This window comes from Chelonia mydas, chromosome 6 (genome assembly GCF_015237465.2).
Source record: "Chelonia mydas isolate rCheMyd1 chromosome 6, rCheMyd1.pri.v2, whole genome shotgun sequence".
In the NCBI taxonomy this organism is placed as follows: Eukaryota; Metazoa; Chordata; order Testudines; family Cheloniidae; genus Chelonia; species Chelonia mydas.
In genome coordinates, this window is record NC_051246.2 from 60,490,793 (window position 1) to 60,518,164 (window position 27,372).

At 42.1% G+C, this 27,372-nt stretch overlaps 1 protein-coding gene across 16 annotated transcripts in view; it reads right to left on the minus strand.

Moving 5' to 3' along the window:
* The window catches only part of PHF21A (PHD finger protein 21A), a 239,400-nt gene that overhangs the window by 180,685 nt on the left and 31,343 nt on the right, over positions 1–27,372 (minus strand). For all 16 annotated transcript variants that reach the window (XM_037900141.2, XM_037900146.2, XM_043549985.1 and 13 more), the window contains one exon: positions 6,334–6,377. The gene's annotated coding sequence lies outside the window, so the exon portion shown is untranslated. The remainder of the gene's footprint in view (positions 1–6,333; positions 6,378–27,372) is intronic.

Sequence of the window (27,372 nt, forward strand, 5' to 3'; positions counted from 1 at the left end):
ACAGCTACTCTCTGGGAACAATTTGCCAACCAGTTATGCACCCACCTTACAGTAGCTCCAGCTAGGCTGTACTTCCCTAGTTTGTTCATGAGAAGGTCATGCGAGACAGAATCAAAAGCCTTACTAAAGTCAAGATATACCAGGTCTACCGCTTCTCTCCTATCCACCAGGCTTGTGAGCTTGCATTGACAGGATTTGACACAATTTAATCTTGACAAATCCATGCTGACTGTTACTTGTCACCTTATTATCTTCTAGGTGTTTGCAAATTGATTGCTTTATTATTTGCTCTATTATCTTTCCAGGTACTGAAGTTAAGCTGACTGGTCTGTAATTCCCTGGGTTGTCCTTGTTCTCCTTTTTATAGATTGGCACCATATTTCCCCTCTTCTAGTCCTCTGGAATCTCTCCTGTCATCCAGGACTTTTCAAAGATAATTGCTAATGGCTCGATATCTCATCAGTCAGCTCCTTGAGTATTCTAGGTTGTCAGGACTTGATGAAATACATCTTGAAGACATCTAACTTGTCTAAGTAATTTTTAACTTGTTCTTTCCCTATTTTTAGCCTCAGATCCTACCTCATTTTCCACGGGCATTCACTATGTTAGATGTCCAATTGCTACTATCCTTTCTGGTGTAAAATTAAACAAAAAAAAATTCTGCTGTTTCCACATTTTCCATTATTGTGTTTCTCCTCCCCCCACCCAAATGAGTAATGGGCTTACCCGGTCCTTGGTTTTCCTCTTGCTTCTAATGTATTTGTAGAATGTTTTCTTGTTACCCTTTATGTCTCTAGCTAGTTTAATCAATGTTTCTCAGTCCACTCTTGGGGCAGGGCACAGGCGTACGCCAGACTACTCTGGCAGGTTCCGTGATAGCCTCATTAATTGGGAGAGTTCGGCTTATGGATCCATCTAAAGTAGAAGTATGTCTAGGATCTTGAGAGTTAAATCCTGGACCTCCTCCAGAGAACTTTGGAGAAAGTGTTTGCAATCCTTCAGAGAAGGTCCTAGTACTGGTTAAAATTGTCTGGAGAAGAGGGAGAGGCTGATGATACTGTTTCATCTGGAAAGGACAAAGAGTACTACTGGTACTGTTGGTATTCCATCAACTGCTGCCATGAAGACTGTGCTTCTTTTGCTTGGTGGTGACCATTCCTGGGTGCAGAACTCAGGATCTTAACATTCAGATGCCCAGAAGTATATTCCAGGGGGTCCAATAAGGTTGATGCAATGGATATAGTGGAACAGAGGTGGCTCCCATGGTGGGCACCACTGGTCCCTGGGCCAGAATTGCTGTTAACAAGGGCAGGGAGGTAGAGTTGATCTGGAAGCCCTGCCTGGACTGTTAATCCTCCATCAGCTAACTGGAGAGCCGGTCGGTACCAGATCATATTCGTCCAATGAAGAGGCCGCCTCATGTTTCATCGTTGGGGTATCATGGAATTTGGTTCCATCTGATCAGAAGCAGGAGCAGTAGGTGGGAAAGAAACTGAGCCTCCAGTTCCTGGCTAAGCCTTGGTACCGGCAAATGTTGGGTAGACTCATGGAGCAGGGACCTCCTGCAACAGTTTCAACTCTGTGAAAATCAGGAACTCCAGGTTTGCATAGATAGCCAAATCCTCCAGGAAAGCATATCAAGGACCTGCCTGAGGTGAACTGTCCAGGGTCCTGGGCTTTGTCAGGGCCATCAATTCTGTCTTAGAGACTGAAGTCTGCGCATGGTCAGTAGTGTTGGAGAAGGGGAGAACAGTCCCTCCTATCTATATGAGGCACAGGAGTTGTTGATGGTCTGTCCATATGGAGATTTGGGCACTGTGAGCTCCTGGTACCATCAATGTCTTCTTTGCTGTACAAGCTTCAAGTGCTTTCATCCCGGGATACAGATCTCTGGCAGTGCTAGGGAAAGGGACAAAGCAGGCATATTTTTGGAGGACTTATGCAGGAATTTGTCCCTCTTCTTGTGGGAAAGTTTGCCATGGTCCGTATTGTGTTTCTGTTTCATGGAGTTCTTGTGTTTGGGGGAGAACTGAAAACCACCAGTACCAAAAACCAGCAATGTGCTGCCTGGTGGTTCCGGATGAGAGGATGCAGAATGGGAGGGGGTCCCAGATCCTAACAGGGCCTTGTGTAAAGCTCCACAATGTGCTTGTGGAGCCTGAAATCTCAAGCTTGTCTGATACATGGAGAAAAGGCATGGCAGATACTGCACTTTGAGGGAGACATGCGATTCCCTGAGGCAGCACAAATTTCATGAAGATGATCACTAGGAAAATCCAGGGGCATGCCAGGCAAGCTTTGGCACTTGTGCATAATTGATGCACTGAAGAAAAAGGGAGAAGAGAAGACCCCCACCCCATCCCCAACTAACAAGCACTAAACTTTGCTAACTAACTAGGAATACTTTTTATAGTATTTACAGACTCAACTAAAATGAACACCAAAGAAAAGAAACTGACACAGGAGGTTCCATCCCCAACCATGGGTGACGAAAAAGAAATGGGGGTCAGGCGGTCCATACCAGGGTTTATGCCCTCAGAGGGAAGCACTAGGAAGCACAGCTTCAGATGAGCTGGCATAGCTATTGAAGAATTTCTGGTCCTGAGCATACAGAGCATGTGCACACCCACAGTGAACACCCACAGGGATCAGCTCTTGAAGAAGAACTGACAGTTTCCTTTCCTTTCCTTGCTGACGTGGTCGGGAAGCTCTGAAAGCTCCAGATGAGGCCCACTATAGTTTGGAAACAAGCGTCCGGCAAGAGGGCTCAAGCGTGCACGGAGTCCAGAACTGCCCCGATGAATTCTATTCTCTGGGTCGGTTCTAGTGTCAACTTTGCCACATTGAGAAGGAGGCCTAACCGACAAAACGTGACCATGACCAAGCGAAGATGGGACTGTACCTGTTCTCTGGTGCGCCCCCAGATAAGCCAGTCGTTGAGGTAAGGGTATACCTGCACCCGCCGTCGACGAAGGAAGGCCACCACGACTGCCATACATTTGGTGAACACTCGGGGGGGCCAGAGAGACACCGAAGGGAAGGGCCGTGAACTCATCGTGTTCACGGTTGAGCAAAGTGGAGGAAGCGTCTGTGCGCCGGGTGAATCTCTATGTGGAAATAGGCGTCCTTCACGTCAAGGGCAGCGTACCAGGATCCAGGGAAGGTATAATGGTGCCCAAGGAGACCATGCGGAACTTCAACTTTACCATGAACTTGTTGAGTCCAAGCAGGTCCAGAATGGGCCAAAGCCTCCCTTTGCCTTGGGGATTAGGAAATATTGGGAGTAGAGCTCCCTACCCCTTAGCTCCCTCGGAACCTCCTTGATCGCCCCCATGGTGAGGAGCGTCTGAACCTCCTGAATAAGAAGTTGCTCGTGAGAAGGGTCCCTGAAGAGGGACAGGGAAGGAGCGTGGGAGGAAGAAAATTGGAGAGAGTATCCCGCTTCCATCGTGCAGAGGACACAGTGGTCCATGATTACGTGAGACCAAGCATGGTGGAAACGGGATATACGATTCAAGAAAGGTGGGGTAGGATCCTGAACAAGGTCCGGTATATCGTCCTTGGGTGTCCCTTCAAAAGGCCTGATTTGAGCAGGACGAAGGCTTGGTTGGGCCCTGGCCTTGTCCTGATGGGGGGCTGGAGGGCTTCCTCCTCCCCCCATTATGTCCCCACCGCCTACAGAAATCCTGCCTTGGCTGAGGAGGATACAGGCACTCTTGTGACTGCTGAGGCTTTAAGCAGTTCCACTGGGTAGCCAGTCTGTGCGTGCCCAGGGACTTCATTATTGCCCTTGAGTCTTTAAGGCTTTGTAGCCTCGAATCTGTCTTTTCCAAAAACAGGCCCTCTCCATTAAATGGGAGATTCTGCAGTGTCTGCTGAAGTTCGATGGTAGGCCAGAGGCTTGCAGCCAGGAGATACACCTCATGGCGATCCCTGAGGACAAAGTACGGGCGGTGGAGTCTGCAGCATCCAGCAAGGCCTGCAGCAAGGTCCGTGCCACTATTTTGCCCTTTTCCACCAAAGCCCCAAACTCCTCTCTGGACTTAGGAGGTACTAAATCCTTAAATTTCAGTATGGAGTTAAAATTGTTAAAATCAGCACCTGCTGATTAGCGATCCTGAGCTGAAGTCCCCCCGCGAGGAATAAACCTTGCACCCAAATAAATCAAGGCACTTGGCATCCTTTGATTTAGGTCCTGGGGCCTGCTGGCCATGCCATTCTTTTTCGCTCACTGACACCACCACAAGTGAACAGGGCTGTAGGTGTGTGAACAGATAGTCATACCCTTTTGAGGGGACAAAGTATTTCCGCTCCACTCCCTTAGCATGAGGGGGGAATGGATGTATGAGTTTGCCAGATTGTTCTGGCGGTGGTTTGGATGGTCCAAATAAAGGTAGGGCCACCCTTGACGGAGCTTCGGCGGACAGAATATCCACCATAGGGTCCTCCACCTCTACCACCTCCTCCGCCTGCAGGTTCATATTCCATGCCACCCTGCGCAGGAGGTCCTGGTGGGGGCGGAGGTTTATCAGAGGGGGACCCGAGTCTGGAGTTCCTGCCACTGCCTCGTCGGGTAAGGAGGAGGCGGCAGCAGCGGCCATAGGGCGAAAGAGGGTCACCTAGGGCCTCTTGTGGTGCTGGGCCCAGCTGTCCTGTGCCCATGACCTCAGTGCCCAGGCCAGGAACCAGTGTTGGAGGAGGTCCTGAAGCAGGCAGAGAAGCAGTCATGGTCTCCATGCCTCCCGGGGCAGGCCGACTGGCAGTAGCCTCTGGCACTCGCGGCTCGGACAGGGCTGATCGAGAAGCCCCAGACGGAGCACCCTGGGCCCGGTGGTATGCCCAGGGAGTCCAGAACGGCCACTGAGCAGCCCCTTGAGCGGGACCTTGCTCCTGTGCCTGCCAATATCCAGTCCCTGACTCCAGGCGGCTGTGGTTCAAACGTCGGCACTCCGAGAAACGCAACCCTGCCTCTGATCCTGAAGAACAAGAGGAAGAACGTGAGGGCCACGGTGGTGCCGAGCGGATCTGCGCTGAGTCATGTCGACGAGGTGATGGGGAGCGGTGGCGCAACAATGGGGAGCGGTGCCGGGACCTGGACTGGTACCGGGACCTGGACCTGGGCCAAGATGATGACCAGCGTTAAGAGCAGCGTCAGGTCTGGGATCTGCTCCTTGACGGGGACCGGTGGGCAGAGAGGTGCCAGGAGTCAGAGAGGTGCTGCGAGTACGACCAGCTCCGCAAAGGAGGTGTCAGGACTGCAAGCAGCGACGGGAGCAGGAACGATGCCGAGAATGGGATCGGTGCCACGGCTCGACCGACGGTGCCAACTTGCCCCAGGACGGTGCTGCACGGACAGACGCCGGCGCCTTGGCTTGAGGCTGAGGGGATGCCGATATCATCATGGCAATAAGATCCCTTGCAGCTGCAAAGATATCTGGGATGAATGGCAACTGGACCTCAACCATGCTGCGTGTCGGGGAGTCCAGGGGCACCGGACTCAACAGCTTGGCCCTCAGGGCCGGAGTCAACGGTGCCGAAGCTGTAGGTGCTCCCCTGTGGGACGCGTCTCCACAGGTGGTTCCAGGGAAGCTGGTCTCTGCGGAGGTGGGCTAGCCTTTTCCAGCTTCCAGTGCCGCTTCTGGACAGGAGAGTGGGAGCAGTGCCAGGCCGATGATGTAGGTTGCGGTGCTGGGGAGTGCCGGTGCCGCGGTCTCTGTCAGAGTCCAACCGCGGTGCCGCTCCTACAGCTGCCGCCGGGGCGCTGCGCACTGAGGCACTCTAACTTGGATTCCAACTCCTGATCAACCCCCTGGAACCCCAAAACCTGGAACTAAGCCTCAGCCCAATTCCTGACTGTCTGGTTCTGACCCTGAATTTGACTCTTGACCTTCATACTGGCTCTGACCCCTGTATTCAGTTCTGAGATCCCAAACTCCTGCCACCAGTCCCACTTACCCTCACCCAGGATCCTGACAAAATCATTTTAAGCACTATTGTCTTTACATTTTAACTAGTTATTTAAATCAGATGCCTACTGGACCTGTAAAACTACTGGAATTTTAGGCCCCAATCCTTCAAACTGCACAGTGATCCTTGCACGCACAAGCATTTCACTGGCACGATTGGGACCTTAGTTAGCAACATCTAAGTTTTAGTCAGTTTTTTAACATTGTTCCTGTATGCAAAACTGGACAGGATTTTGGCTCCAATGAAACATCAACACTTCTTGCTTCATTTATGGATGCTAGCTCTTAATAAAAGTATAGTGTACATTCTGGATTATTGCTTATCTAGCATCAAGAAAGCTTTACTTGTCTAGCAAAAGGTACTTACCAGTTCTGGAAAACAGATTTTCCCCTTCAGTTCTCTAGCCCCCCCTACAACAAAACAAAAACAAGACAATAATCAGATAACATTTAAGTTGAGTTTGGAACAAAAAGAAGGGGGGGGGGGTAAATCTGCAAATGATTTCTTTTGATTTCTTTTTGTAAAAGATGTAGTAGACAAATATGAAATTGACCTGAGAAGGGAGGGGGTGGCGGGTGGGGGAGAAAAACAGCTTGATATAGCAAGGGAAGAACTGAGAGTGCTTATAATTCTATTATTTCCCAGTTACTGTAAACCAGATTGAAGTGCAAGCAGTGAAGTGAGGGTCCCCTTTTGCCAATACTGGAATGGAAATTTTTTAAAAAGGAGCACTTTATCTAAAGGAAAAACAACTGACCATCATTCTTTCTTGCATGTCTATGTAACAACAAATTATAGCAAAGCTTGGGCCAAACTGTGTTTAGGGCCTTACCCCATCCACACCTTGATTAGAACAGCTCTGCTCCCATATATTTACTATGATGGTTACAAAGTGCATTCTCATTTGTATTTAGGCTCAGCCAACTTTGTCACAGACTAAAAATCCAAACACACATTTTACCACTTTACTAGAAAAATCTGGGTGTTAATACAAACTTTATCTTAGGCACTGATTCTAAAATGTGATCAATGATATCCCACTGCAGAGCTTAGGCTCTGGGCCTCTATCCTACAACTAGATGCATTAGTGCAGACTTGTGATCATGTGAACTCCCACCAAAGTCAATGGGATTCAACGCAAATGCAGGAGACAGACTGCACTTGCTAATCTATTTACAGACCTGGGGAGGAATCTGTACAGGAAATTTAATGCCTACTGTTAAGTAGTGAATATGGATATCCTCTTAGTGTCAGAATTTTTAGATTGTGTGTTTAGAACTATTTTTTTCCTTAGTATGGCACTTTGGTAAAAAAAAAATTTTAAGTTCTGAGGAAAGTTATAACAATTTCTAAATGTTGATTGGGTGGAGTTTTTTTGAGAAGTTGATTTCTGTGTAAGGGTACACAAAGAATCCTATACAACAGTATTTTGGATGTAAGCAGTGCAAGGTCTGAAATATCCAGACCACTGACAGCTATTTAGAGATCAGCCTTAATTCACAAATTATAGTGATTTCTCAATCATTCAAACCCCACACTTGATTGCATTTTTCCCCCTTCATCAGCAGCCCCTTCATAGGCTCTAAAGCCCACACAATGAGGTCATTTAATCACCACAAAACACAACATGCCTGCTTTCAGCAACAACATACTAAGGTTGTGACTATATTTGAGTGCTATAAAAGGCTGTGGCTCTGGAAAGCTAAGCAAAGAAGCTTTCACAACACATCTACAATTACAGCCTTAGAGTGAGCAAGTCTCAATTTTTATTAAGAAAAATAAATCAACATCCATTTGTAGCAAGTTCAAGAAAACACATTAATTTATTTTTCTCTATTTTAAAGTAGGAATCACCCATTTTAGAGACAGAGTATGACCAAGTGCTGTGTTTGTCCTCCATACTGGGACCCCAATTCCATCAAGTCAAAACCCCACCCCCTTCCAGTCTAGTAAATATGGAAAGGGCAGAATAGTTTCAACCCAGACACTCTTCTGTAACCACTTGGGCCAGGGGGAGGACGGCATGAGGAGGGCTGTAATCCTGAGAACCCATGGACTCAAAGGACTGTGAATCCCAAACTCCAGAGTTCTAATTCAGGATCTGTGACTTGCTATGTGCCTTGGACAAGTCACTTAAATATGACCTAAAGAGGTGAAAAACAGACTTGTACCCTCTTTGCTTCTTCACATAATATATTACATTAAAAAAGTGTTAAAAGAATGTTAACACTTGAAAGTCAAGCACTTGAGAGTTATGAAATGCCAGAATTAAGATTGCCTGTGCAACCTTAATTCTGCCCTAGTGTGCATATATACATTATGATGCAGTATTTAATTACATGATCACATACTATTTTTCCCACAGGAACTCTGCTTCATTCAGTGCAGAGGATGGTTGGCACTTAGGGAATGAGGCATCTGTTCAATATATCTTTTTACCCTCATCATTTATGCAGCCCCAGGCCTTATTTACTGCATACCAACCAAGCCCTGCAGTGAGTAAAGAATTATTAGTTTTCTCACAGATACTATGGAGAGGAGCACCATAGAAAATCGTAATCTTAAAAAACATTATGATTTTTTTCTCTGCAACAACCCTGTGAAGTAGGAGATTTACCACAAACAGGGAACTGAGGCACACAGACATTAAAGCCAAAATTTGCAAAAGTCTCCAATAACATTGAGTGCCCAAGTAAATGGGCTCTCAATTTAAGACATCTGGGATTTAATTTTTCAGAGTAAATAGTATTTTTATAGTCTTATGTACAAATATTACCTAAATAATCCTCATAATACTCCTATGCGGTAGGTAGATTTTACTGCCCTACTTTACAAATGGGAAAACAAACAAAACTAAAAGGCAATGTAACTTGCTCAAGGCCACACGCTGAGCTAGTAGCAGAGCCAGGATTAGGATTTAGGACATACTGACTCCTAATTCTAATACATATGACCATGTAATTAAATACTATTATAACGTATATGCACAAGACGACAGAATTAAGATTTTTTAATTCTGGCATTTCCTAATTTTTGGGTATTGGACTTTGCAGTCTTAACATTAACATTATTTGTACATAGTTGTTTAGCAAGTCATTTCCTAGAGATATGTAATTCTGTGACATGCAACTGTAATGGTGATTTTAGACAGCTCATCTTTTGCCCTATCTAATCAGATTTTTGTGAGTCCAAGGCACCTCTATGACTCCAGGCCTATCCCCCTCCCAAATTTAGATCCTTGCTGCAAATCATGGAGGCGTTAGAGTGCTTTACAAAAGAAGAAAAATAATTTATATACTCAAAAATGTCAGGCAACCTAAATATACGGGTAACTACTGTTCCTCTTATAACAAAGGCATGAAAAGTTGAGAGTTTTGCTTTGTTTGTTTGTTTTTAAAGCGAATGGGAGAAGATAATGTTGATAAAATTTGATAATGTTTAACTTCAGAAATATCAAATCTTGTCTTTTCCATTTTGCTCTATATTTTCCTTGAAGGACCCAAAGATATGAACTGCAAGCTCTCTCATCCCTAAACAAGCAATGTCAAGTCTCATGATATTTGATGTTTTTCTGAAAGCCTGAGCTTCTGGAGCCATGTGTTTGTCAGAATCTCCACTTTCATTTAAAAAAAAAAAAAAACTTCATGTTTCCAGAGAAATGTTAGGGCGCACTTGAAAGCAAGACCCAATAAGATCAAAAACCAAAAGGCAAATTGAACCTCCAATTTTTTTTTTTTTTAATTTTTATCATGTTTAGGCCAGTATCATGGTTTTTGGGGCCTGACTCTTGACTGCTGAGTACGTGAAGTTGCCACTACTGCTAAACAGAAGTCTTTAAGTTAAAGCATTTCTTCCAATTGTTTGAGTTGAACAACTGTCAATAAAAAACAAAGCTTTTAATGGTCCTAATTAGGGCTGTCGATTAATCACAGTTAACTCACACGATTAACTCAAAAAAATTAATCACAATTAAAAAAATTAATCGTGATTAATCGCCGTATTAATCACACAGTTAAATAGAATACCAATTGAAATTAAATATTTGAGGTTTTGATTTCAATTACAAACACAGAATACTAAGTGTACACTGCTCACTTTCTCTTATTCTTTATTACAAATATTTGCACTGTAAAAATGATAAACAAAAGAAATCATATTTTTCATTTCACCTCATACAAGTACTCTAGTGCAACCTCTTTATCATGAAAATGCAACTTATACATGTAGATATTTTTTTGTTACATAACTGCATTCAAAAACAAAACAATGTAAAACTTTAGTACCTACAAGTCCACCCAGTCCTACTTCTTGTTCAGCCATGCTGACAACACTCAATAAAAAAAAAAAAATGGTGCTTTAATTAAACTCGTGATTGAATACCTTGGGGGAGAACTGTAGGTCTACGGCTCGGATTTACCCATTTCATGTTACAGCAGTCTCGAATGATGACCCAACATATGTTGTTCGTTTTAAATATACTTTCACTGCAGATTTGACAAAATGCAAAAAAGATACCAATGTGAGATTTCTAAAGATACTTACAGCACTCAACCCGAAGTTCCAAAATCTGAGATGGAAGAGGTGGAGAGCATGCTTTCAGAAGTCTTAAAAGAGCAACACTCTGATGTGGAAACTACAGAACCCAAACCAACAAAAAAGAAAATCAACCGTCTACTGGTGACAACTGATTCAGAGAATGAAAATGAACATGCGTTGGTCAGCACTGCTTTGGATTGTTAGCAAGCAGAACCCCTCATCAGCATGGACGCATGTCCTCTGGAATGGTGGCTGAAGCATGATTGGACATGGAATATTTAGCGCATCTGGCATTTAAATATCTTGCAGTGCCGGCTACAACAGTGCCATGAGAACACCTGTTTTCACTTTCAGGTGACACTGTAAACAAGAAGCAGGCAAAATTATCTCCCGTAAATGTAAACAAACTTGTTTGTCTGAGCGATTGGCTGAACAAGAAATTGGACTCAGTGGACTTGTAGGCTCTAAAGTTTTACATTGTTTTGTTTTTGAATGCAGATATCTTTTTGGATAGAAGTCTACATTTGTAAGTTCAACTTTCATGATAAAGAGATTGCACTACAGTTCTTGTATTAAGTGAACTGAAAAATACTATTTCTTTTATTTTTACAGAGCAAATATTTATAATAAAAATATAAAGTGAGCACTGTACATTTTGTATTCGGTGTTGAAACTGAAATCAATATATTTGAAAAATGTAGAAAATATCCAAAAATATTTAAATAAATGGTATTCTATTAACAACAATGCGATTAATCGTGATTCATTTTTTTAATCGCGCAATTAATCGTGATTCATTTTTTTAATCGCGCGATTAATCGTGATTCATTTTTTTAATCGCGCGACAGCCCTAGTCCTCATAAAAATCATTTCCTGCATATTGATCAGGTTTTACTTGATCAGTATCTGCAAAACCATAATCCTACAATTTCCTAGCATATTCCAGGAAAAGCAGGGGACACAACATGTTTCTAAATTTTATTTTCCTGAATAAAAGAAAGCCTAAAAAGAGCATGAGTGTTTCTTTATATATAGAAACATAAAAAGGAACACACACACACACCACCCACCCACCCACCCCTTTCCAGGTCAACTTTAATTTCTCTGTCCAGTTTCTAAAATGAGAATACTTGCTTACCTCTCACAGGCATGTTGTAAAAATTAAGACCCCAATCCTAAAACATTTCTACCTGTGATTAATTATAAGCATGAGTAGCTCCCACAGACTTCAACAGGACAACACGTGCTTAAAGTTAAACACAGACAAGTGTTTGCAGGACTGGCACCTAAATATTTAATATTTGTATAGCACTTTTTAGATAGCACTTTTAATCTTCATACTAAGTGTATTGTATAACAAAGTTTTCTATTATGGAGCTCAGATATTTATTGTAAGCTTTAAGTTATAAAATGTAAATTTACTTTATTGTAACCAAAAAAAACCCTATGATTAGAAAGAAGGATGGGATATGAAAGAAAAGTCATGTTTAGCCCAGAGTTTCCTAGCACAGTTATTTTTTCAGTCCCTAGAAACAGGATGTTTCTAAACAGGATTTGAAACTAGTATTGACAGAGCCTTTGACTATACATGATGATTTAGTGCTCTATCTACACTACAGATAGACCCATATTAAACAAAATCAAGTCCTAACTTATGTTTGACACAGAGCTAACACAATTCAGTGAATGCAGCAACATTTTTCCCAGCACAGCAGCGCTTTAACAGTGTTGGCCTATCCACACACCTCACTACAAAACTGTGTTTAAGTCAATGCATTTCAGAAAATTTTGAGCAGATATCCCATACTGCCTCAGCTGTTCCTGCCACAGTTAGAGGATCATGACCATTTCCTCACATGAGCATAAGAACAGCCATACTGGGTTAGACCAAAGGTCCATCTAGCCCAGTGTCCTATCTTCCAACAGTGGCTACAGCCAGGTGCCCCAGAGGGAATGAACAGAATAGGTAATCATCTGTGATCCATCCCGTCGGCCATTCCCAGCTTCTGGCAAACAGAGGCTAGGGACACCATCCCTGTCTATCCTGGCTAATAGCCATTGATGGACCTATCCTCCATGAACTTACCTGTTCTTTTTTGAACCCTGTTATAATCTTGGCCTTCACAACATCCTCTGGCAAGGCATTCCACAGGTTGACTGTGCATTGTGTGAAAAAAAATACTTCTTTTTGTTTCTTTTAAACCTGCTGCCTATTAATTTCATTAGGTGGCCCCTAGTTCTTGTGTCATGAGATTGAGTAAATAACACTTCCTTATTTACTTTCTCCACACATCATGATTTTATAGACTTCTATAATATCCCCCCTTAGTCATCTCTTTTCCAAGCTGAAAAGTCCCAGTCTTATTAATCTCTTCTCATACAGAAGCCATTCCATACCCCTAATTATTTTTGTTGCCCTTTTCTGAACCTTTTCCAAATCCAATATATATTTTTTGAGATGGGACGACCACATCTTCACGCAGTATTGAAGTTGTGAGCGTACCATGGATTTATATAGAGGCAATATGATATTTTCTATCTTATTATCTATCCTTTTCTTATGATTCCCAACATTACGTTCGCTTTTTTGACTGCCACTGCGCACTGAGTGAATGTTTTCAGAGAACTATCCACAATGACTCCAAGATCTCTTTCTTGAGTGGTAACTGCTAATTTAGACCCCATCATTTTATATTTATAGTAGGGATGTTTTCCAGTGTGAATTACTTTGCATTTATCAACATCTAATTTCATCTGCCATTTTGTTGCCCAGTCACCTAGTTTTAAGAGATCCTTTTTATAGCTCTTCACAGTCTGCCTGGGACTTAACTATCTTGAGTAATTTTATATCATCTGCAAATTTTGCCACCTCACTGTTTACCCCTTTTTCCAGATCCAGATTTACCTCTCTCCATTCTGAAAACTGACCATTTATTCCTACCATGAGAAAACCTTCCCTCTTATCCCATGACTGCTTACTTTGCTTAAGAGCCTTTGGTGACAGACCTTGTCAAAGGCTTTCTGAAAATCTAAATGCACTGTATCCACTGGCTCCCCCATGGTGCAATGCACCTTGGGAAGTCTTCGTGCACAGACTTGACAGGAGAGACTGACTAACCCAGTTACACAGACACTGTAAGGCCATCCCATCTACACAGCAGAATAACGGTTAGAAACTAATTACACTCCTTTTCATGACAAAGCTGAAACATGGTATAACTACACAGCTAGGAAATACCTGTGAACCATGTTGTATGTGGACTCAGTTGTAAACTGAGTAAAAATTAAATTGGCCCTGTAACATGGGTCTCATAAAAAATGTCTTGTCCATATTAATCAGGAAAACTGTGATAGAAGTATGCCACCAGCAATCCTATTAGTTCTTCCTCTGTGACATCTCCCAAGATCTGTCCATACCCCTTCAACATAGCCATTTCTCTCATTCATCCCCTCATTATTTCCTGTTTTGATACCTGTAACATATTCCTCTCTGGCCACCCACACAATCCTCTCAGTCCAAATAAAATGCCACTGCTAAACTTATCTTCCTTGACCAGTTTGATGACATTACTGAATCTTTCTATTGACTTCCCATATGATATATTACACCAAGTTTAGGCTTCTTGTCACCACATTAAAAACTCTACCTCTCCCTACCTCTCATCCCTTCTCAAGCTTTGGTTCCCCACCCCATGCTCCCAAACTTGTCTGCCCATTAGCCAGATTTTCATTCAGTCACCTCTATACCTTCTTTTATCCAGCCCCCATGCATGTTATACCTTCCTTGAGCTCATCTGCAAGCCCCCTACCTTGTTCATATTTAAGAACATCTTAAAGACACACTTCTACTGCACTTATAGTGAATCTTGTTGTTTCCAGAGAAAGCTAGTAGTGACCCATAAATTTATGTAGGGGAAGCCCCTACATTTAAGAGGGGAAAATGTTAGGTGGGGATTCCCCCTGACCTCTCTGTCTTCACATTATCAGCTACTCAGAGCAGCAGCCATCCTTCTTCAATGGAAAGCATGTATCCCAAATAATGATAATTGCATGCTATGAAAATGATTAAGTATGGATTTTTAACATGATTTGCCAGTCAAAAATAAAAACTTACTTGCCTGAGGTAGGTAAGATTTTTGCAAGGTTTAACAAAAAAAAAATTGATTGTAATTTGTAAGGCATTCACTATCCCCTTATTACAGGGCTCATGTTTCAATAACAGAGAGAAGCACTAGTATTAAAAAACTCATCAGCAACAACAAAGATCAAACCAGTTATCTGCATGACAGTGTGAGGCAGTGGTCTCCAACCTTTTCAAGCACAAAATCACTTTTTGAATTTAAGTGCAACCCAGGATCTACCTCAAAGAAAGTGTAGAAACAACAGTAATCACATAAGCCCACCATGCCCCACCTGTTCTATTTGGCCCTGCCCCGCTCACTCCAATCCGCCTCCCTACGTCGCTTGCTCTGCCCCATTCTCCCTCACTTTCACTGGGCTGGGACAGGGGGTCGGGGTGCAGGCTCTGGGCTGTGGAGAAGAGGTTACAGTGTGGAGGGGCTCCGGGCTGAGCCTGGGGCAGGGAGTTGCAGTGCAGGAGGGGGATCCAGGTGCAGGCTCTGGGAGGGAGTTGGAGTGCAGGAGAAGGCTCGGGGAGAGGGTGTAGGCTCTGGGCGGGGGCTGGGGGTTGAGGTGCAGCAGGAGGTGCAGGGCAGCACACGGAGAGCCCCTCCCCTCCCTCTCTCCCCGTAAGGAGCCGCTGTCAGACACGCTGGCCTTCCGGGAGCGGCGTGGGGACAGGGCAGGCAAGGAGCCTGCCTTAGCCCAGCTGTGCCACCGGACTGTTGATCGACCGTGGAGCTTCTGACAAACTCAGTCTCAGTGACTGAGAGCGACTGTCAGAGGGTCCACGATCGACCAGTCGATTGCGATCTACCTGTTGGTGACCACTGATGTAAGGGGTCCGCTCTTATTTTTGGGAGGGGGGGGGGGGCGGGATTTGTGCGAATGACTCATTAACATGAGTGGAAGATCTACCTATAAATCCTAGTGCAATGAAATAAGAGTTAGCCTCTATCAAATGTGTGTGTAGAACTCCTTTCTATTTTGCCCACTGAGGCTGGAAAGTGATTCCTATTAACATTACTAAGTGAATTATGCCACATCAATGGGAGAACACTCAGATCAACAGAGTTTCCAAAGCACACAGAATTCAGTCTATGGGCCCAGTTCTATCCTTGCCTGTATACACACAGCTTTGACTGCATCAGGAGCACCACATATGCATTGGAGTGCTGAATTTGGCCCTAAGCTTCCAAAGGAGGCCACATAGAGATCTTTATCACTGACATCCAAACATTTCCCATGTGTCAGCATCCGGTGAAGGTCCGTACAATTGTTCAAGAGTGTTTTCCTGTCTGCCTGCAGCTTATTAAGGGTCATACAAACAAAAAAAAAAACAAACAAAAACAAAAAAGGAAACAGGTCTTTTTGTGGTGCTTTTGTCCAAACCTCTCTTTGATGGACACTCAAGCAGTGTCAACAAGCAAGCAAAAGAACTCCCTCTTGAATTTTTCTTCCAAGTTTCCCATCACCTCATCTCTGCCCTCATAACCAAACTGTCTCTTCTTCCGATGAATATGAGTTTCCTTGAAGGACAGGCTCAACTAAGTTTTCCACCATTTCTTTGGCAGCACTGATGGCATATTCAAATCCATTGTCTCTGTAGGCCACAACAAAATCAAGGCAGCTTCTCATCAAAACAGTAGCAGTCACGATGCCCATTGACTCAGTTTGTAATGCCTTTCATACAACATTTACTTGGAACAGGATATCATGCCAAACCACAAATCAGTGATTCGGTTGGCCAGGCTTTGTGCCTCGTCTTGGATTCTGGCCTTGGCTTTACTCAACTGCACCCGTTCCATCAGGGCGTCGTAAACCTCAGTTCACTTGGTACCTCACCGGCCTTATGCTATCAATACGGCTCTCCAGCGAGCGTCACTTAGCAGCTTCATGGTCAGATCTGTAACACTGTCCATGAGGATCTTCCACCTGATAGTTGATGCTGAAAACAGAACGGATATCCTTTGCAGTACTCCGAAGAGAGATACTGAATCTAAAGACAATGACACTGTGTCTGACACAACCAGCTTGAGGGAATGGCAGCCACAAGGCACAAAGAAAGCTCTTGGATTCAGCACAAGGATCCTTGCCTGGACGCCACTGTTTCTTCCCTTTATGTTCACACCGTTGTCATAGCCTTGGCTGCGGCAGTTCTGAAGCTTTATTTTATTCTTATTCAAAATGTTCATAAACAGTTCTGCTAGGCCTTTTCCAGGAGAGTCATTCACAGACGGGAAACAGATGAACTGTTCCTTTACTTGGATACAGTCATCCTCGTTTTCAACAAATCTTACTGTAAATGACATCTTTTCCCTGTGACTAATGTCGGGAGTGCAGTCCATTATTATGGCGTAGTACTTCGCTTTGCCAAGCCGTATCAAGCAAGCACCTTCCTTGTCATAAGGTCAATCAATTTGTTTTGAATGGTTTTGCGGCAGTAATGGCCCATAGTTTCTTTACGAACTACTCAATGTAGGTGCTGACACATGACCGTCATATTTCCCAAGGAGCTCTATCAAACTGAGGAACTTACCATTATGTTCAGTGAACAACTTAACCGATGAGCCTCAGAAAACTAAATTATTCTTTGCAAAGAAGAGGGTAATTTAGATCAGACACTCAAGCACGTTTCTCCAATGCTGGGTTTTTACATTAATAATGCACTGAGGTTTTCTGCATCTATTCAGCTCGAGCCTGGACTCGACCTCCGTCCATCTCGAGTAGGCCGTAAAATGGCTGGGTGACGTTTCATGTTACTTCAGAGCATCAACTAAGTTATGCCATTAATTGTACCCGGAAAGCGCAAGCAACAATTTGGCATTCTTGTCAAATATTTTGCAACAAAAACAGAACACTCTGTCAGGTGATTTCAAGTGAACTAGCCAATGCTGATTCAGTTTCTCACCATTCTCAAGCACTCTTTCACAGTGTCACTTTGAGAAGTGTCGCTTCTGCTCCTTTACTGGAAAGGTCATATCCTCTATTATGCCTGGCCCGTTTAAAATTTTGCAATCAATATCGGCAGAGTTTAGGATCACCAGCCATAAAGCAGTGTTTTTTCACACCCCTGAGCAAGAAAGTTGCAGCACTGTAAAGTGCCAGTGTAGACAAGCCCTCTTAAAAGGCCTAGCACATTTCTCAACAAACCAGACAATGTGACTGGGCTAAAGATATTTACACTTCAAAGGCAAAAAGTTAATCAATGGTGAATTAAATGAATGCTGATAATTTAAGCCATTTTAAAAACAAACAAACATTTAGATACTTCCACTTTCTTCCCCACATCTAGTTGAGATGAAACAGTACACTACTGGCATATGAAAACAACTGGGTCTGAACAATGAACCACAAGAACCAAGAAACACACAACAGTTACCACTTTTAAAAAAGATCTGATGGAAGTCTACTTTTTATTCTCTTCCTTTTTCCTCTTTAAAACTATACTAGAGGGTTGAACACTTTATTACTTCTGTAGGCCAACTGCATTGTACATACTAAGGGCTCCTTGAATTGCTCCATTCCCCCATATGCTTTCTGTGTGCCACGTTCTCCTATCCCCCTGTCTATTTCAGGAACTCACTGCAACCTCCCCCACCTTATACCTGGGAGTCTGTGGACTTGTCTTCACTACCAGGGAGATCGATGCTGCTGCAATCGAGCAGCAGGTGTTGATTTAGCGGGTCTAGTGAAGAATCGACAGCAGAGTGCTCTCCGGTCAACCCCAGTACTCCAGCTCCCCAAGAAGGTTAAGTAAGTCGACGGGAGAACAAGAGTTCTCATGGCAGAAGCTCTATGTCCCCCCATTCTCCCTCTGTCATGTGCCAAGGTCCTGTGCCCTCATACCTCCTCCCCTATCTCTCCCTGACTCCATACCATTGTCCCCTATTCACACACACACGCTCCCCAGGACTCCATGTGCCCTTCATTCTTCCTACCCAACATTCGTGGCTTCATGTGCCCCTATTTCTTTTCTTTGTGTCTAGGAGATAAGTCATTCAAGGCTATCAATGTTTTTAAATTGTACTGGGAGAAAGGGCAGAGCTGAAATGGGGGTACCATTATGCTGGAAGATGTTAACTGCTGCCATCAACTGGTTCTTTGATCTACAGACAAATCACAGACAACTGAAACAACTGACTTCGCTAACCAGATGTAAGGGGCCCTGTGTGTCCCCCTAGTCCTCCTTTCTGGTTTTCGATTTTTACCAAAAATCAATAGGGTTCTGTCCACCATCTAGAACGTTCCCTGAAATTTTTGAATTGATTGGACGCGACATTCAGGTTATTGTGTTACAGACACAAAAACGTAATCGAGTTGAGGGTTAGACCTCACTTCACTCAGCCAACTGCTTGTTTTTAAAGCTATACCACAAAATACCTAGGCTGCGCAACATGGCAAATTGATATTGTTGTGAGAATCTGAATTTTTAACTGAGCAACATTGTTGTTTTAATGTAGTCCTTGCATTTAATTTTAATTTCTCATGCTTATTAATATTAGCATATAAAAAGCCCTAATTAGGATCTGAAGTTCACACTTTGCTAACAGTAAGGGGAAGTAGAAAGTTCACACTTTTGCTGCTGTTTGGCTGGAAAATATTTTCTGCAAAACCAGATTAAGAGGGCAGCAGCGTATCTGTTTACATGTACCAAGATACAAGACTGTCAAGGGACGTAACAAACTTTTAGAGCTTGTCTACACCACCACGCGGGGTCAATCTAAGATATACAACTTCAGCTACGTGAATAGCGTAGCTGAACAAGACATACTTAGATCTACTTATTGCGGAGTCTTCACACGTTAAGTCGTCAGCTGACACTTTCCCGTCTACTCCGCTTGCGCTCCTTGTTCTGGCAGAGTACCAGAGTCAACGGGAGAGCACTCAGTAGTCGATTTATCGTGTCTATACTAGACGCTATAAATCAACCCCCGCTGGATCGATCACTGCCCGCCAATCGGCAGGTAGTGTAGACAAGCCCTTAGTTTTAGAATTTGAGGAATGTTGTAGAATACACCAAAAATTGCTGGTAGACCCTAACGTCACAATATTTTCTATTATTGTCAACTATGACTTTCTTCTGTCCCTGGGTTTTGGGGAAGGACTTTGCTATATGCATTTTAATGAGGCATTAACCACCTCTCTCACACAAACTGCTCCTTCAGCAGCTTCAGAACAGCAATCTCTACCCTATTTGATCGCAAAGAACAAGCACTGTCACCACAAAAAGGGGGAAGAATTTGTGTGTCTAAAAAAGTACTTGTCTTCTGACCATTCTCAGAAGTGTGTTCAATTTAACTTAGCTTACTATACAGCCAGTTTTTTCCTACTTAAAAAAGCTATTCTCCTGATTGAAGCCAGACTTTCTCATTTTAAGAAATTCTTAAAACTGGAGTTGATTGAATTTTTCCCTTTTTAAAAAAAATGTTGAAATTCAAAAAATTTCAACATTTCTTTTTAAAGGGAAAAATTCAATTTACTGTTTTTTTACCAGCTCCACTGACCACTAAGTGTTGCTTCAAAGCTTAAATAACCACCATGTGAATTACCTTGAAGTCCTCCCTTTTTCTCTGAGTGGGAAAAGATAATTTGTTTGTTTATCTGTCGTTTTCTTTTCTAACTTCTGCTCTATCAGTTCAGTACTGATGGGTTTCTGCCTTCATCCCACACTGCAGAGGTAGAAATTCCTCTTGTGTTGTTTTAGTTTTGGGGCAGTCTGGGTGAGGGGGTATTGTTTTGTGTGTGTTTTCTTGTCAGCACCTCTTGCTGGCACACTAAGTACTGCACTCATTTGATTCTCAAGCATTTTGCCATCACTGAAGAGCTAGAGAATAAGATTAGGAAACAAAGAGAATATACAGGGAGACATTTTTTTCCTACACAGAACAAAGTAACCAAACTGAAAGCAGAAAACATTTAATTTCTCTTCATCCACATCCCATCTTATGACAAAAAATAAGTTCTCTCCATGCTAAGAGAAGAAATTTCAGGTTAATCAGCCTCTCCATTAATCAGCCCAGAGTGGGTTTTGACAGAACAACAGGCACCAATTCTTTGGAGATAAGATCTTATGTAAACTTATATGGCACCACCTTGGCAATTAGAAGGAAGGGAGAAGAGACATAAGGCAGCACTGCCTATCCAAGAAAAAAGTGTTCACCCTTTGGGAGAAAAGCTTTATTGTCTGATAGGTTGACCTAAAGGAAGAACAGTTACTCCATTACCTGACTGGGGGGCGAGAGGGGGAAACCTGTGGATTTAGCTCCCATTCTCTTGCGTCCAGCTGGTACCAGCTAACCCAACTGTTCTGGCTGCTACTGGTTCCCTGGATGTATGTGGTTTTCATAGACTGACCCTGTTGCTCCAAGAAACAGTAGGAGCTCTCTGGTTTCATTCTTCAGCACTTTCCTTTTTTTTTCTTCCTTATTAGTCCAGATACATGACTGGTTTTGTTGTTGCTTTCTCCCTAGGGTTGTAAATTCTGGAGGAATTTTTGGAAGCTGGCTAAATATCATGCTCTTTCCTGCTGCAATGGGGGGCATGCTTCAGTGTTCACATCACACTCCCCGTCAGTACCTGGCCCAAGCCAGGGAAGTTAAAGATCCAACCAGCAGACTAACTTCGGTGATGAATCCTGGTCATGTGCCACCTTAGGCACATCACACATACACTACGACGACGACTGCCTGCAATTCCAAAAACTGGATGCCATGTTGGGATTTCCAGAATAAACTGTTTGCCATGCATCATGAGGGTGCCTCTCTGTGCCTCCATCCAACAGTCTGATCTCCTCTGTTAATCAGATCATTGTTCAGATCAGTCAGAGGCTTGCTCTTAAATGCTGTAGGAATTTCAACCCCAAAAAGGGATAACTCTTCTTTCATCAGTGCGGCTAATTCCCACTTCTAGTAACGCCAATGAAAGAGAAAATTCTGTAAGGAGTGAAGAGGTAGCCATTACCCATGGCACAGTCTCTACGCAGATGCAGGTTTTGGATGAGGTAGGGTGTGGGGGAGGGGAATTTCTTGTTTTTTTTCCCACCACAAAGAATCTTTAATAGAAACCTGAAAACCTCTCATTTACTAGCACAGAAATCATGTCCTCTAAGGAGATGTGTTTTGCCATACTATCCAGAATTTGACAGGTGAAGATGACAGGAAGGATAGAGGAGAGTAGAACTAGATATACTATGAGGGTCCTCCTGAATTATTTTGAGTCAATGTGTCTGATGTGGTACTGGTCTGGAAGGAAGACTAAAAAACTTTTTGTTCAGTAGGGATGGGTTTCTGGAACTGTAAAAGATTCACTGTCTGCAGGAGAAGCCAGATGAGAGGCAATCTCACTGATGTCTGGAAGACAGTTTCTGGTGCTGATGGAGTAAGAGGAGCAAATGAATAGGACTTTTAGAACTGTTGAAAGTTGTAATGAAAGGATTTTAAGTTCCCCTGTAAACTCAAGAAGAGGGCTGGTCAGGCATGATCTTCTTCAGGTCCAAAGAATCCTTAAACGTTTTCTTTAGGGATCCTCCAAAAAGTGTCACCTATTCAAAGAGTGCCTAGATAAGGTCCCTCCTGGAGATGGTGTCTAGTCCCAAACAACATGCTGCAGCAAATTATCACAGAGGAGAGATCCGAGGGGGGAAAAAAAATGGTTACTAACCTTCCATAACTGTTGTTCTTCGAGATACTCTGGAATCCATATGAGCAATAAATGCTTGCCCCGAGTACCGCTGCCGGAAAGATTTTCCCTCAGCGGTATCAGTCAGGTTGGTTCCAGTGTCCCCTGGAGTCACGCACTCATAGCAGCGATGTAAATGGGCCTGCCGACCTGCTGGCACCTCAGTTCCTTTTTCACAGAGGGAAACTCTGACAGAGGGAAAGGTGGGGGTGGTGTTTGGAATGGACATGTGCAACACATCTTCAAGAACAACAGTTACGGAAGGTTAGTAACTGTTTCTTCTTCTTCGAGTCCAGTGAAGGGCCCCACACTTCAGGAATTTTTTTCCCCTTAAACTGACCAAAGTCCTTCCTCCTGGATGACATCTCACTGGGTTGCTGAAGCTAGGTAGCTAGAGAGGCAGGAAAGCCCTAAAAAGCGAGATTCTGTCTCTGAAAAAAGCTCAAAGTGCTCCAGTAATCTTATTAGCACAGCTGCTGGGAGTAGGGGAGAGACTGCAGGTGCTGAGGTCAGGAGTGAGGAGGCTCCTTTGATTCTAGGGCTAGGCCTGCTACAAATACCGCTAGGAAGTGCTGTGGCTGGGAGAAAAGCCACCCTTCCCTAAACCTTTTGTTAAGGACCATCTCCCTACCATAACTGTTGGTAGGCTGAAAGAAGCAAGAAAAGCAGACAATATCTTGCCTCTAAAACAGAGGAGGACTTAAGAAGAGCTGTGGCCTTCCATTGCAGTGGCAGAAGCTGAGGAGAGTGCAGTATCTAAATGTGCCAGTAGGGGGAGTTGGCAACCAAGTGAAATTACAAGATGAGTCTCTTAAGTTCCAAAGCCTGGGACAAAAGCAGAAAACCCAGCAGCAGAAGATAAAATACCCACCCAGGAGAAAGTGTTTGTCACATATTCATAACCGAAAAATGACTGAAGGGATGTGCTCACTTTTCCAGAAAATTCAGCTTTGGGCACAAACTACAATACAGAAGTATTTCAGAAAATTACAAGCAAATGAAAAAGATTAATAGTGAAAACTTTTGAGGCCCTAACTTCAGCAGGCAATAACTATGAACAGATTAAAGTTTTTCTTAAACTCCAACTAACATTTTGGTGCAGAGCAATTAAAATGTACTGTAGAATTACCAGTAATCAATTATTTCTTTAAAAGGAAAACATCTGATTTTAAATCAGATGTTTTTAATTAAATACATTTTTGTTTTTAAACATAAGCCTACTTAAAATCATGTGTGAAAATACGACAACCTATGTTAAAGCCTAAAACTTATTATCTATTAAAATCATTTAAATTAAATTAAAAAATAATATGAAGCTGTACCTGTTCATTGCCAAGTTTTAAAGCCAAACCACTGAACTGGTGGAAGTCACTGACGAAGCACCTGGAAGAAGAGGTTACTTACCTGTAACTGGAGGTTCTTTGAGATGTGCGGTCCCTATGTGTATTCCACTGAGGGGTTATACACATGCCATATGTGTATAACCTACCAGTGGAATACAACAGGGACCAACTCTCAAAGAAAAGCCAGAGAGTTTGTTGAATGCTAAGCCAGCTTGTGATACTAGTAACCCCTTCTGCAGATGCAGAGAGAATATTTTCTTCATTCCAGTTTATTCAACTAGATCAATTCAGTGACTAATTCATTCAAAGTTAAGAAACCAACCAGGAGCTGAAAAAGCACTAAAGCTTGTTTTCTTCTTCTTATCTATGGATAAAAACTAGAGGATGAAATCTACCAGTTCTAAATCTTGAAGAACATGGTGACCAGAAACAGTAAGTTCAATTCCCTAATTATAGATACTATTTCTTTTGTTTATCATATCAGTTGTTTTAAATGAAAAACATGTTTTGATAAACTTTTTCTTCTTATATATCCAGCCTATTTAAGGTAATTTTATTTAGTTAATAAATAAAATGCTGGTTTTGCATATTTCTAATTGAATTCTAATTTCCATCCAAATGCAGCCTGACACAAATCACAAGTAAAAAAATCATCTAGTAAATAACAAATGTGTCTTTCACCATTTTTTGAAAGAAAAATGGTAAAAAAATGTATTAATCTGAATAAGTGTATGTTAAGATATCTAACTCCTTAAATATATGTGCAAATTACTGTCCTAGTTAGCAAAAAGAATCAAATTTAATGTAAGGTCTGAATTTAGTTGCAAATAGATACGTTTTAATGGTTACCAGCCAATAAGACTCAACTTTTCCTTAGGAAAATAACTAAAAAGTACAAATGCAAAACAAGATTGAAATAACTGATTTTAAATCAGGGTTTCCGGCTTACTGATTTAAATCATGATTAAAATCATGATTTAAAAATCACTCCACTCTGGGAAGCATTATGAAAATTAAATTCAAAACAAGAAAATGAACTTTAAAATGATGTCCGACATAGTTACCTTTGTTTATTGTAAATGTTGTTCTTTTACAACCAAAACCATTTTTCATTACAGAAGATTTCCGTTAACCTAATACAAAATCCCAAGAGCCTAGATTTTCCCTAAGTCTCTTTATCATAGTGGTAGGTGATCCCATTAGGCACCTTATTTTACTTCCACCTTATAAATAATATTAACTGTACACCATTTCCATAGAAATAAAGCACAGTGAAAACCATTTAATGGAATACTGCGTAAAGGAATAAATCTGTGTTTAAAATGTATTTTCTGCTTCAAATGAAATGGACAGTGTTACAGAAGGCATTCTTACATTAATACATAATAAAAAAAACTATCTTTGCACTAAATAGTAAAATAGACCTGTTAAAACAAACTTTTTATGCATAAAGGGCAAAAAGTCATGTGACTGGCCAAATCTCTCCATACGAGACTCCCAATGAAGTCAATGGCAGTTCCATGCTCTGCAGGATCAGATCCAAATGCAATAAGGAATAGATTTTCAGTGATCCATAGATGGGGATTAGCTGCACAATTTCTGTAGACATTTTCCTATGAAAATAGGCCAAAAAAATTACACCCCTAAGGGTGTATATTTTATTTAACAAACACAAACAAGTTCACAGTTCAGATCACTGGTGACTATATAATGCAAGGGATCTTATGGAGCTGATTATTTAATGTTTTTAAAGTGCTTTCAACACGAAAAACAGTACTTTTTGTTTATATCTTCTCATTGTGTTCATGAAACATTATCTGAAGAGTTAGCCATGCAAAGGGAAGTATATTAAACACCTAAATATACTAAAATTACATTCTCTATTGGGCCTCAGTAAATTCAAGTTCTGCCTGAACTGATTTCTTTGTTTTCATTAAACCAGGCTGTCTCCCTTTAAAGTTGTCCTACAAAGCAGGGGAAGAGTAAGGGAGAAATGGGTTTGGGCCCCCTACTAGGGCTAGTTGTACAGTCAGGCGACCAGGGCAGTCGCTCTGGGTACCAATTTCCAGAGGCTACCAGACTGCTGTGCCATTCAGCGATTTTTTTGGCAAGGAAACCAAAAACATTTTCCACCCTGGCTAGCAGAACAGCTTGGACCACTCCTGCTGCAGGCCCCTTTATTGATGTATAAAGAAGGACTGAATAGTTCCTTGCTTGTGGGTTTTGTTTTGCTTTAAGTCTTGGAATAATCAGGAATGCCTCCTCTATCTTTCCCTGTTTAGTTGGTTAGGCGGCTGGGGGGGGGGGGGGGGGGGGTTTGTTTAGTTGTTTTTTGATAACCCAGACACGTGCACCGGGGACTCTTTCAGACTTCAAATGAAGTGCACAGGCTGTTGAATCATTGAAAAAAGCTTTTCTTCCAACTGTCTGTCAGGCATTTGAGTTTAAAAACATACCAAAAAAAAAACAAACCCTAAGTTTCACTTCCCCTCCTATTTAACCATGTTATTTTTGCTTAGTATCTGTGATATTATAAGAATACCAATCCTCTCTCTTTTTCCTGGAAGACACTGTAAGCAACTAGAGAAGACATGTATTTCTAATGTTTAAAAAAAAAAAAAGAAAGAAAGAAAGAAAAAGAAAGAAACAAGCAGAAAAGCCATCTCACACCTTCTTTATACGTCAAAGCAGCAAAAATAGCACAAACCATTTTGCAGGTCACCTTTAAAGTTAACACACTGTAACAGAAACTTGGGCCAGTTCTTTGACTGGCATCAACTGGCGTAGCTCCACTGAATCACTACGGCTACAATGATTTAAACCTGCTGAGGATCTTAGCCCTTGCATTTTATATCTTTATTTTCGCAGATACATTGAAAATTAAACTGTGTAATGAACAGACAGCATTTGAGGATATGAACTGAGGATTCAAGTAAGCAGCTGAATCTCATGTTTGTTTTGGTTACTGCTACAAGTATTTCCAAGTTAAAAATAATACAAGAGTTTAATTTACCTTTGTTAGGATAATTTTCAAAAAGGAAAACAGGTTATTAGATAGCTAAATGCATGGGAAATAGGATATACAGCCCTTCACCTTTAAAATGCTGGTTCTTATTTGATCCAGATGTATCTAACTGATCTACATAGGTCATTGTCCCCTACAATTCAGTAGCCTTCGTGAAATGATTTCCTACTTGAAGAATTGTTCACATGACAAAGAAAACACAAACAATAAGCAATATGTCTCCTTGCTTTTAAAATTTCAAAATAGGCCAAGATCTGAATGTGCATGAAGAATTAACTCCCTTGTCACCTCCTAGAAGTGAGCCCTAAAGAAAAAAAAAGGGATAGAGGCAGTTTGGTTTCACGCACTTAGGTTTTTATTTTTATAAAAACCTACACATATTTAAAAGAAAATAAGCTTTCATTGATACTGTTGGCTCTTGGGTTCTATGAAGCCAATAAAAGGAGATTAGACCCACTGTTGCTCCTCCATTGCCATCAGAGTTGCCACATTTTCTATACTCGAATTAATGCAACATCTGTTCTGAATACCATCTCCTAACATTTACTAAGGAATATTTTCATTCCACATTTGTATCTGGCTTGCTTTTTAGTTGAACATTTATTTTATTTCTTTATGCTATATTATCAATTTGGCATTCCTAACCTCCCCTAAGCACAAAGGCCCACTCAAAACAAGATCACCTTTTTCGAACAACAATTA